Source organism: Saccopteryx bilineata, chromosome 3 (assembly GCF_036850765.1).
Source record: "Saccopteryx bilineata isolate mSacBil1 chromosome 3, mSacBil1_pri_phased_curated, whole genome shotgun sequence".
In the NCBI taxonomy this organism is placed as follows: domain Eukaryota; kingdom Metazoa; phylum Chordata; class Mammalia; order Chiroptera; family Emballonuridae; genus Saccopteryx; species Saccopteryx bilineata.
Window position 1 is genome coordinate 249,194,291 of NC_089492.1, and position 12,816 is coordinate 249,207,106.

Consider the following 12,816-nt stretch of genomic DNA (forward strand, 5'->3'; position numbering starts at 1 on the left):
TCACCAGTTCGAAACCCTGGGCTTGCCTGGTCAAGGCACATATGGGAGTTGATGCTTCCAGCTCCTCCCCCTCTTCTCTCTCTCTGTCTTTCACTCTCCTCTCTAAAATGAATAAATAAATAAAAAAACAAAAAACAAAAAAAACCCAGTATCTTAATTTTTAGTGTTTGAAGGTTTATAAAGAGGTCTACCTACATGAGTTCCATTTTTTGCTTTCAGCAATTCTTCCTGAAAGGTAAGATAAAGAGACAACATCATAGTGGTTGTGTGAAGCATCCTTAAAATTTAGGTATTAGGCCCTGGCCAGTTGGTTCAGTGGATAGAACATTGGCCTGGCATATGGTTGTCCCAGGTTTGATTTCTGGTCAAGAGAAGCAACCATTTGTTTCTCTCTCCCTCCTACTTCTCCTTCTTTTCCTTTCCCCTTCCCATAACCAGTGGCTCAATTGGTTTGAACATCTGCCCCAGGCACTGAGGAGAGCTTGGTTGGTCTGAGTACGTTAGACTCAAGCACTAATAATAGCTCGGTTGATTCAAGCATCAGCCCCAGATAGGAGTTGCTGAGTGGATCCCGGTCAGGGTGCATGCAAGAGTCTGTCTCACTATCTCTCCTCTTCTCACTTAAAAAGAAAAAAATAGATATTAAAGTTGGTCTGCCTTGGGTGCTGGAGGGATTGAGCAAAAAATAAAAAAAAGAGAAAAGCTAATGGACACAAACAACAGTGTGGTGACTGCTGAGGGAGTGGGGTGGTGGAAGGAGATGGAGAAGGATATGAGGGGATAAATGATGGTGGATGGAGACTTGACTTGAGAAGGCGAACACACAATACAGTGTACAGACGATGTGTTGTAGAACTGTGCATCTGAAACCTGTATAATTTTGCTAACCAGTGTCACCTCAACATGTTCAATAAAAAGTGTAAAAAAATCAAAGCATGACAAGAAGTACTGAGCATTATGAAAAAAATAAATAAAGTTGGTTTTTTCCTCCCAGGATTGTGGTAAGCTAGTGATTATGAGTCCAATTTTACAGATTAGGAGACTGAGGATCTGAAAATAAAATGGATTTAGCCAAAGTCAAACACTACAGAAGTAGCAGAACAGGCATTAGAATTGAAGCTTCTGACCCCTATTCCACTGATATTTTCAGCATATTTCTATGCTGCTTCAGGCATCCATTCATTCCCTCGACACAGATTTATCATACATCATCTACATTTCAGGCCTATCACAACACATGAATGTAGAGAAAGTCACTTCTCAATAAGTGGAAAGAGTAAAATACACAACTGTAGGAGGAGAGAAAGGCTTATTGGAGAGTGTAACTTTTTGTTGAGATGTCAGCTCTAAAGATGGATTTTAAAGGAAACCCATTCAGTATTAATCTGACTTTTGTACATACATTCATCAACTATTTACTGAACCCTAATCTGCACCAGGCCTTATGTTAAATTCAGATGACATAGGCATGAATCAGACAATTCCCAAGAGCTCACAGCTTAATCTAAGACAGCATTCCACTGTTTACAAGTCCTTTCCCCCCCATGAATAATAGCTACCATTTGCCGAGTGCTCAATATGTGTCACTAATTGTACTGAACTTTATAGATCATTACCATAATTATTTTAATTAATCCTCAAAAATCTCATTAGAACACATACTAATTGAGGGCAAGGATTTTTGTCTGTTTTATTCACTGATGTATCCCTATAACTTAGAATAGTGATTGACACATAATAGGCCCCTAAAAATATTTTTTTTTAATTTTTATTTTATTTTAGTGAGAGGAGAGGAGGATGAAAGACAAACTCCTGCATGTGCCTGGACTAGGATCCACCCAGCAAGCCCACGTGCCCATCTGGGACCATTGCTTCATTGCAACCAGAGCCATTTCATAGAACCTGAGGCGAAGACCATGGAGCTGTCCTCAGCACCTGAGGCTAACTCACCGGAACCAATCAAGCCATGACTGTGGGAGGAGGAAAGAGAGTGAGAGAAAGAGAGAGAGAGAGAGAGAGAAAGAAGGGGGAAGTATGGAGAAGCAGATGGTCGCCTCTTCCGTGTGTCCTAACTGGGAATCGAACCCGGGACATTCACACACTGGGCCAACACTCTACCACTGAGCCAGCTGGCCAGGGCTGCTCCTAAAAAATTTGTTGAATGAATAAACAACTCTGTTATATATATACATATATCTATTACTCCCATTTCTCAGATGAGTAAACTAAGGTAGGTAAAATGCTTTGCTTGAGGCTTCCCAAACAGTAAAAGGCAGAACTAAGACACTTTTAGAAGAACCCAGATTTGACTGACTCTAACTCAATGGCTTTACCCACTGAATAGCAGTGGTTCTCAAATTTTAGCATGTGTAGGAATCACATAGAGAATTTGTTTAAACACAGATTGCTAAACCCCAGAGTTTGGATTTGTAGACTGGGGTGGGACCAGAGAATATTCATTTCTAACAAACTCCCACGTGATTCTGCTGCTGCTGGCCCAGGAACCATACTTTGAAAACTACTGTTTTATCCCATACTGCCTCCCAATATCTTATTTATTTCTATCAGGTAAATAGAGATTAACATTCCATTGCAGAAGAGGACAATAAAGCCAGAAAAGTAATGCAATTAGTCCAAGTTCCCATAGCAAGTATAGGAATCCAAAGTTAGTGTGATTCCAAAGTCCTTATTATTTTTTTAAATAATTTTTATTATTTTTTAAATGTTTATTTTATTGACTCTTAGAGAGGAAAGGGAGAGCACAGGAGAGAGAAACATCTGTTCCTGTACATGCTCTGACCAGGGATCAAACTGGGTAACCTCTCCAGAGGTCCCCAAACTTTTTACACAGGGGGCCAGTTCACTGTCCCTCAGACAGTTGGAGGGCCGGACTATAAAAAAACTATGAACAAATCCCTATGCACACTACACATATCTTATTTTAAAGTAAAAAAACAAAATGGGAACGAATACAATATTTAAAATAGAGAACAAGTAAATTTAAATCAACAATCTGACCAGTATTTCAATAGAAACTATGCTCCTCTCACTGACCACCAATGAAAGAGGTGCCCCTTCCAGGTGTACGGCAGGGGCCGGATAAATGGCCTCAGGGGGCCGCATGCGGCCCGCGGGCCGTAGTTTGGGGACCCCTGCTAAGGATGCTCTAACCAACCGAGCTATCCGGCCAGGGCAAAGTCCTTATTATTCTTGATGAACTTTGCTGCCTCAGATAATGATATATGAGCAAGGGACACAGAGGAAACCAGAGACAAAAAGGAGGGACGGTATTTGTCAGGAGGAGGTGACAATATACATAGTTTGAAAAGTTACCATCCAGCTTGCTGCACTGAAGGACGAATCTGTGGTTCCAGGGCTCTCTCATTTAGTTTCTGTGTGCTCTGGGCCAAGCCTCTTCCTCTCCAGACCCCAGTCATCCTCTCTATAAAGCAGGGCTTTTATGGAAGCACAGCCTCGGAGCTTCAGACAGTCAGGAATGTAGAGGCTGCATTGAACCTGTTTTGGATTGTTTCACACTAGCTGGAAGCCACGCAAGTCATATGGGGACTATGTGATGTGTAATCATGCTGCTGAAACTCGAGTCTGAGCAGAGCTGGCACCTGTCATGGACTTTCCCTGTTTCCGGTGGGAAGGATGCAGGGAGAGGGGGCTGGAGGCTCTGCGGGGACGGGCTTGGGGGATTGGCCACTGCTGGAAAAGCAGGGCACTCCTAACCCACCCAATGCTGTGCTCAAGGACAGCCGCGGGAAAGCCTTATCATCCCGAGGCTCGGCCTTCCCCAGCTGCAGCAGCTTACTGCCAGCCACTGAGGACAGCCGGCTCAGTTTAGACACAAGCACCAATCCCAGGCCTTTAAAGTGACCACACAGCAAACGTGATTGGTCTTGTCTTTCCCCTCTGGGCAGACCCTGTTAGCTCACAGATACCTAATCTTCCTGGGAGGCTTTCCAGGCCATATGACCTTGAAGAAATCACTTTCCTTCTCTGAACTTCATTTATAAAATGGAGATATTAATACCTGAAATGACCCACACGACAATGAACATGTCTAGGGAAGACATTATATCTTTAAAAAACAATACTTTTATTATTTTGTCAGATTACAAAAGTAATATATGATTATTATAAAAATAAAGATGGAATACAAACACTGCAAGTCCCACTATTCCCTTCACAGCCCATGTTAACTATTAACAGTTCAGTGTATTTCCCTTTGTTTTTTTTTTCTTATGACTATACAAAAAGCTGCTTTTTAAACAAAAATTAAGTTATACTATACACTTTTTTTCACCTAACAATCTATTTGAACATCTTTCAATGTTGACATGAATAGACTTATTTTTTTTCTTTTTTGTCTACATTGTATCAAATCCCCTATTCTTGGATATTTGTTATTTCTATTACCAATAACAGCAGCAACAACAACAAAACTGCAGCAAGCATTTATTTGTGGAAGCATTTCTTATGATACATTCTTCAAAGTATGATACATTCTTCAAAGCTGAATTCCTGGATCAAAATATTTATATAAGCACATTTTAATGACACCAATAGCACATAGGCAACAAAAGCAAAAATAAACACATGGGACTACTTCAAACTAAAAAGCATCTGCACAGCAAAGGAAACAATTAATAGGATGAAGAGACAACCAACAGAATGGAAGGAAGTGTTTGCAAACAGATATCTGATAAGGAGTTAATATCCAGGATATGGCCCTGGCTGGTTGGCTCAGTGGTAAAGCATTGGACCGGCATGTGAATGTCCCAGGTTTGATTCCTGGTAAGGGCACACAGTAGAAGTGATCATCTGCTTCTCCTCTCCTCTCCTTTGCCTCCCCGTTCTCTCTCTTTCTCTTCCCCTCTGGCAGCCATGGCTAGATTGGTTTGAGTACATTGGCCCTGGGCACTGAGGATGGCTCCAGGAAGCCTCTGCCTCAGGTGCTAAAAATAGCCCAGTTGTGAGCATGGCCCCAGATGGAGGCTGCTGGGTGGATTCCAGTTGGGGTCTGTCTATCTTCCTTCCTTTCACTTGGAAAAGAACAAGAAAAAAATCTCCAGGATATGTGGAGAATTCCTACAACTCAAAAGCAAAAAACTAATTACCTGATTTTATTTTTTTAATTAATTTATTCATTGTTTTTAGAGAGGAGAGAGAGAGACACAGAGAGAGAGAGAGAGAGCAAGGAGATAGAGACAGAGAGAGAGAAGGGGGAGGAGCTAGAAGCATCAACTCCCATATGTGCCTTGACCAGGCAAGCCCAGGGTTTCGAACCGGCAACCTCAGCATTTCCAGGTCAATGCTTTATCCACTGCGCCACCACAGGTCAGGCTAATTACCTGATTTTATTTATTTATTTATTTATTTATTTATTTATTTAATTTTTCTGAAGCTGGAAACTGGAAGGCAGTCAGACAGACTCCCGCATGCGCCTGACCGGGATCCACCCGGCACGCCCACCAGGGGGTGATGCTCTGCCCATCCGGGCATCACTCTGTCGCGACCAGAGCCATTCTAGCGCCTGAGGCAGAGGCCAAGGAGCCATCCCCAGCGCCCGGGCCATCTTTTACTCCAATGGAGCCTTGGCTGCGGGAGGGGAAGAGAGAGACAGAGAGGAAGGAGAGGGGGTGGAGTGGAGAAGCAGATGGGCGCCTCTCCTGTGTGCCTTGGCCGGGAATCGAACCTGGGACTTCAGCACGCCAGGCTGACGCTCTACCACTGAGCCAACCGGCCAGGGCCTAATTACCTGATTTTAAAATGAGCTAAGGACTTGAATGGATATTTCTCCAAAGAAGATGTACAATCGGCCAATGGGCATATGAAAAAATGCTCAAGGCCCTGGCCGGTTGGCTCAGTGGTAGAGCGTCGGCCTGGCGTGCAGGAGTCCCAGGTTTGATTCCCAGCCAGGGCACACGGGGGAGGCGCCCATCTGCTTCTCCAGCCCCCCCTCCTTCCTCTCTCTCTCTTCCCCTCCTGCAGCCGAGGCTCCATTGGAGCAAAAAGATGACCCTGGCGCTGGGTATGGCTCCTTGGCCTCTGCCCCAGGCACTGGAGTGGCTCTGGTCGCGACGGAGCGACGCCTCGGATGGGCAGAGCATCGCCCCCTGGTGGGAGTGCTGGGTGGATTCATTCCGGCACATGTGGGAGTCTATCTGACTGCTTCCCCGTTTCCAGCTTCAGAAAAATTAAAAATTAAAAAAAAATGCTCAAAGTCATTAGTTATTAGGAAAATGCAAATCAGAACCACAATGAGACACTTGTCAGGATGACTATTATAAAAAATCAAAAGACAGCCTGACCAGGCGGTGGCACAATGGATAGAGCGTTGGACTAGGATGCAGAGGACCCAGGTTTGAAACCCCAAGGTTGCCAGTCTCATCTGGCTTGAGTATGAGCTCACCAGCATGAGTGCAAGGTCACTGGCTTGAACGTGGGATCATAGACATGATGCCCAAGGTTGATGGCTTGGGCAAAAGGTCACTCACTCTGCTGTAGCTTCTGGTCAAGGCACATATAAGAAAGCAATCAATGAACTACTAAGGTTCCACAATGAAGAATTAATGCTTATCATCTCTCTCTCTTCCTGTCTGTCTGTCCCGTCCCTATGTGTTCCTCTCTCTGACTCTCTCTCTGTCTCTGTCAAAAAATAAAAATAAAAATAAATAAATCAGAAGACAAGTGCTGTTGAGGCTATGGAGAAATTGGAATCCTTGCACACTGTTGCTGGGAATACAAAATGGTGTAACTACTATGGAAAACAGCATGAGGTTCCCAAAAAATTAAAAATAGAATTACCATATGATCCAGCAATCCCAGTTCTGAGTATTTATCCAAAAGAATTAAAATCAGCATCATAAAGAGAAACTAGAGCCTGACCTGTGGTGGCGCAGTGGATAAAGTGTCATCAACCTGGAATGCTGAGGTTGCCAGTTCGAGAACCTGAGCTTGCCTGGTCAAGGCACATGCAAGAAGCAAGGTGATGCTTCCTGCCCCCCCCCTACAATCTGTTCTCTCTCTCTCCTCTAAAATCAATAAAATCTTTAAAAAAAAAGAGAGAGAGAGAAACTAGAATCTCCATGTTCATTGTAGCACTATTCACAGTAGCCAAGATGTGGAATAACCTAAATGCCCATTCACAGGTAACTGCATGTGGTACACATGCATACATAGGAGTACTACTTAGCCTCAAAAAAGAAGGAAATTCTGCAGTATGCTACAACGTGGACGAACCTTGAGGACAGTAAGCTAAGTGAAATGAGCCAGTCACAGAAAGACACAAACTGCATAATTCCACTTAATGAGGTATCTAATATAGGCAAATTTAGACTCAAATTATGGAGTGGTGGTTGTAGGGGCTGGGCGAATAGGAAATGGGGAGTTACTAATCAAGGGCAAAAGTTTCAGTTAAGCAAGATGAGTAAACTCTAGAAATCTGCTGTATAACACTGCACATTGTAGCTATATTCAACAATAATATATTGTACACCTAAAAATCTGTTAACAAGATAGATATGTTAATTGTTTTTACCAAAATAAAATAAAATTCAAACAAACTGAAATACAAAGTGGCTGCAGTATTTTGCATTCCATCAGCAGTATATAAGGGTTCCAGTTTTTTTTTACATCCTTATCAACACATGATATTGTTTGTCTTGTTGATTACAACCATTCTAGTATTTGTAGAATGGTATCTCTTTGTGGAAATTTATTAGCATTTTCCTATGCCAGGTGTATTTTTGTGTTGTTTGTTGTCTATTCATATGTCTTCTTTGGTAAAATGTCTACTCAAATATTTTGTCCATTTTATTTATTTATTTTTTAATTTTTATTTATTTATTTTTTACTGAGACAGAGAGTGAGTCAGAGAGAGGGATAGACAGGGACAGACAGACAGGAACGGAGAGAGATGAGAAGCATCAATCATTAGTTTTTCATTGCACGTTGCAACACCTTAGTTGTTCATTGATTGCTTTCTCATATGTGCCTTGACCACAGGCCTTCAGCAGGCCGAGTAACCCCTTGCTGGAGCCAGCGACTTTGGGTTCAAGCTGGTGAGCTTTTGCTCAAATAAGCCCGCACTCGAGCTGGCAACCTCGGGGTCTCGAACCTGGGTCCTCTGCATCCCAGTCCGACACTCTATCCACTGCACCACCGCCTGGTCAGGCTATTTTGCCCATTTTGAAAACATTGTCTTTCTATTGTTGAGTTGTAGGAATTCTCTATATATCCTGAATATAAGCCCATTGTGGGATAAATGGCTTGCAAATATTTTCTCCACCCCCTAAATATGTAAGTACATTTTAAATGTTAATTAAATATTATCAAATGTTCTCCAAAGGAGAAGCACCAATATATATTCTCACCAACAGTGTCTGGGAATGCTGATTTCTCAGCATCTTCACAGATATGGAATGCCAATCTTTGTTGATCTAAGAAATGAAAATTTATATCACACAGTTTCTAATTTCCCTTCCTTTTATCATTAAGGGGAACATCTCATAATGTTTATTTACCAGTGCTTTTCCTCTTTTTTTTTTTTTTTTTGTGACAGAGACACAGAGAGAGTCAGAGAAAGGGACAGAGACAGAGAGGCAACAGGAAGGGAGAGAGATGAGAAGCATCAATTTTTCTTTGTGGCACCTTAGTTATTCATTGATTACTTTCTCATATGAGCCTTGGCGGGGGGGGGGGGGGGCTACAGCAGACCGAGTGACCCCTTGCTTGAGCCAGTGACCTTGGGCTCAAGCTGGTGAGCCTTGCTCAAACCAGATGAGCCCGTGCTCAAGCTGGCGACCTCTGGCGACCTCGGGGTCTCAAACCTGGGTCTTCCGTATCCCAGTCCGACACTTTATCCACTGCACCACCACCTGGTCAGGCACTTTTCATCTTTTAAGGAAAAGTCTGTTCCTCTTTTAGGAAAAGCATGTTCTTATTGAAACCTTGCATTTTTCACTTTTGCATCTAATGCACAGCATTTACCATTATTAAGCATCCAGGAATTGTTTGTTGAATGAATGAAGAGTAGTAATGCTGTGAAGAATAAATGAGATAATGAAGCTATAGTACTAAACTAAAGTACTAATTAGTGATCAACTAAAATTAGTTGAATCTATGTCTGGAGTCAGGAAGTGAGGGCGATAATGCTCTTGAATTCTTCCCCTTTACAATCAGGGGTGGTTGTGAACTTTTAAGATTCCAAGAGGCCTGGTTTTGCTGTGTCTTCTTACTGTGTTTTCTTGGATTAATCATTTAATTTCCTTGACCCTCCATTTCTCTGCAACAGTCTGAACAGTGTTTACAAGCGGCATCATGCTTATTAAAAAGGGCTAAAAAGCCCTGGCTGGTTGGCTCAGCGGTAGAGCGTAGGCCTGGCGTGCGGGGGACCCGGGTTCGATTCCCGGTCAGGGCACACAGGAGAAGCGCCCATCTGCTTCTCCACCCCTCCCCCTCTCCTTCCTCTCTGTCTCTCTCTTCCCCTCCCACAGCCAAGGCTCCATTGGAGCAAAGATCGCCCGGGCGCTGGGGATGGCTCCTCGGCCTCAGCCCCAGGCGCTAGAGTGGCTCTGGTCGCGGCAGAGCGACGCCCCGGAGGGCGTGCCGAGTGGATCCCGGTTGGGCGCACGTGGGAGTCTGTCTGACTGTCTCTCCCCGTTTCCAGCTTCAGAAATTAAAAAGAAAAAAAGAAAAGAAAAAGGGGGCTAAAAATATGAGATTGATAATAAGCATATACTCATAAGTTAAAAAAAAGTAAATGTCAAAATATATAAGAATAGGGAGAACAAACCTATAGAGTTAAGAACAGGACTAATAAAAGAAGTTGGCTGCCTTTGTAATGACCTTAAATTTCCTTTTAAAATATGTGATTTCAAACTTGGCCCAGCCTTTCTTCCATCTTTTTCCCAACTCTTCAGCTCCCTCTAGTGTTCAGTTGTTCTTATTTTAATGCATTTCAATTTCACAAATAGGATTAAGGGAAAGTACTATTTGTGGCTTGTCCCTGATCTTAGTTACCTGTATCACCCTCACCAAACCTTGCTCTATTCTTGGCCCAGTGACCAGCACTAGGACCACAGTCTGGTGGGGGACACAGAGTTTTAAACCATTATAGCCATTATGAGCATGACAAGAAATATATCTGGAACAGGAATGACTCTGATACAGGCACTCTGCTAAGCACACCACCTACATGAACTTTTAGTCCTACTGACAGCCATACAAGAGATTTGCATTTACAGAAAATCTATGAGGGTCACAAAATGTGACTGGTTCAAGGTCATAAAAGAGTAAACATGGCCTGACCTGTGGTGGCGCAGTGGATAAAGCGTCGACCTGGGACCCTGAGGTCGCCAGTTCAAAACCCTGGGCTTGCCTGGTCAAGGCACAAATGGGAGTTGATGCTTCCTGCTCCTCCCCACCTTCTCTCTCTCTTTCTCTTCTCTCTCTCTAAAAATGAGTAAATAAAATCTAAAAAAAAAAAAAAAAAGAATAAACATGGCACATGGATTCTGGCTAAGCTCTGTCTTTTCTCCAAAGTCAGTCCTTTCCTATCACACTATAACAGAATAAACCAAGTGGTGTGAAACACTGAAGTGGGAACATTTAAATCTACGTTAAGGGTATGTAGTTTTGCACCTGGGGAGATTTTACAGAGGAGAAGATCTCTGATTTGACATAAAAGGGTAACCCACACATCAAGAGCAGTAGTATGGCCTGACCTGTGGTGGCGCAGCAGATACAGCATCGACCTGGAAAGCTGAGGTCACTGGTTCAAAACCCTGCACTTGTCTGGTCAAGGCACATATGGGAGTTGATGCTTCCTGCTCCTTCCCCTTTCTCTTTCTCTCTCTCTCCTCCCCTCTCTATCTCCTCTCTAAAATGAATTAAAAAGAAAAAAGAGCAGTAGTAAATAGGTACACAAACCTGGGACCTATTCAGAGAATAGAAGGTTGGGTGGAGTGTGAAGGAATGGAGGCAAGAGATGAGGTTAGAATCAGATCATACCCGGCCTTGAAGGCCAGGCTTAAGGAAGGTGGGCTCATAAATCCAAGGTCAGGGCTTCCCTACCTGGGACATGTATAGGGAGGGATCTCCTATGTGACCAGGGTATGAGAAACCACAGGTAAATGCGGCATATCATCTGGAATTTAAATTTTACTCAAAGGCTTGGGGAAAGACAATCTTGTGTTTTTCTATGAAAGATATATTGTGGAATTAGATGTAAAATCATATAAATTTTAAAAATAAAACTGGGATTTCAGAGATATTTTCCACTTGCACTAAGCTGCTTCCCAATGAGGAAGTGTTTGCAAGTTGTATATTCTCTGGTGCCATTAGGAATAGGGTGATTGGGGAGTTATTTGGAAAGTATTGCTGTAGGTAATGGGAAATCATGGATTGAACTTCACCAAGGGCTCTAGATTAGGGCTGGCTGAGTTTCAAAGATGAATAAGAGCCTGACCAGGCAGTGGTACAGTGAATAGAACATTGGTCTGGGACACAGAAGACCCAGGTGCGAATCCCGGGGTCACTGGCTTCAGCTTGGGCTCACCAGCTTGAGCACAGGGTTGCTGGCTTGAGCGTGGGATCATGGACGTGACCCCAGGGTCATTGGCTTGAGCCCAAAGGTCACAACTTGAAGTCCAAGGTCGCTGGCTTGAGTTTAGGGTTTCTGGCTTGAACAAAGGGTCACTCACCCTGCTGTAGCCCCCTGGTCAAAGCACATATGAGAAAGCAATCAATGAACAACTAAGGTGCCACAGTGAAGAATTGATGCTTCTCATCTCTCGCCCTTTCTGTCTGTCCCTATCTGTCTGTCTCTCTATCTCACACACACACAAAAAAAATGAATAAAAACTGTCTCGAAAGAGCTTTCAGTCTAGGCTTTATAAAGCTGATGATTCTGAGCAGGCAAACAAATATAGAAACAGGTGAAGCTCCTTTCCTCTCTCCCGTCGTCTTGACACATTCTTCCTCTAACGTATCCATTCTTTTATTTTTTTTAATTTTTACTTATTGATTTTAGAAAGAGAGGAAGGGAGAAAGAGAGAAACAACCATTCTACTTATTTACGCATGCACTGATTGATTCTTCTACGTGCCCTGACCCAGGATCAAACCCTCAATCTGGGCACATAGGAATGATGCTCTGACTGAGTTACCTGGGCCAGGGCATTCATCCTTTTTTTTTTTTTTTTTAATGAGAGATAGAGTCAGACAGGGACAGACAGGCAGAGGAAGAGATAAAAAGCATCAACTCTTTATTGCAGCACCTTAGCTGCTCATTGTTTGCTTTCTCATGTGTGCCTTGACCAGGGAGCTCCAGCTGAGTCAGGGACCCCTTGCTCAAGTCAGTGACCTTTGGGCTCAAGCCAGCAACTATGGGGTCATATTTATGATCCCACGCTGAAGCCAGCAACTCCACACTCAAGCTGGTGAGCCCGTGCTCAAGTCAGCAACTTTGGGGTTTTGAACCTGGGTCCTCAGTATCCCAGGGCCAATGCTTTATTCACTGCGCCACCACCTGGCCAGGCCATCCATTTTTTAATTCAAAAAATATTTACTGCACATTCTCCAACTTCCTGTGTGACCTTGGACAAGTTACTTAACTTTTTTTTAAAGTATTTTTTTTTAGATTTTATTTATTCATTTTTATTGGAGAGAGAGAGAGGAGAGAGAGAGAAAGTGAGAGAGAGAGAGGTAGGAGCAGGAAGCATCAACTCCTATATGTGCCTTGACCAGGCAAGTTTCCAATAGGCAACCTCAGCATACTAGGTCGAGGCTTTATCCACTGCGCCAC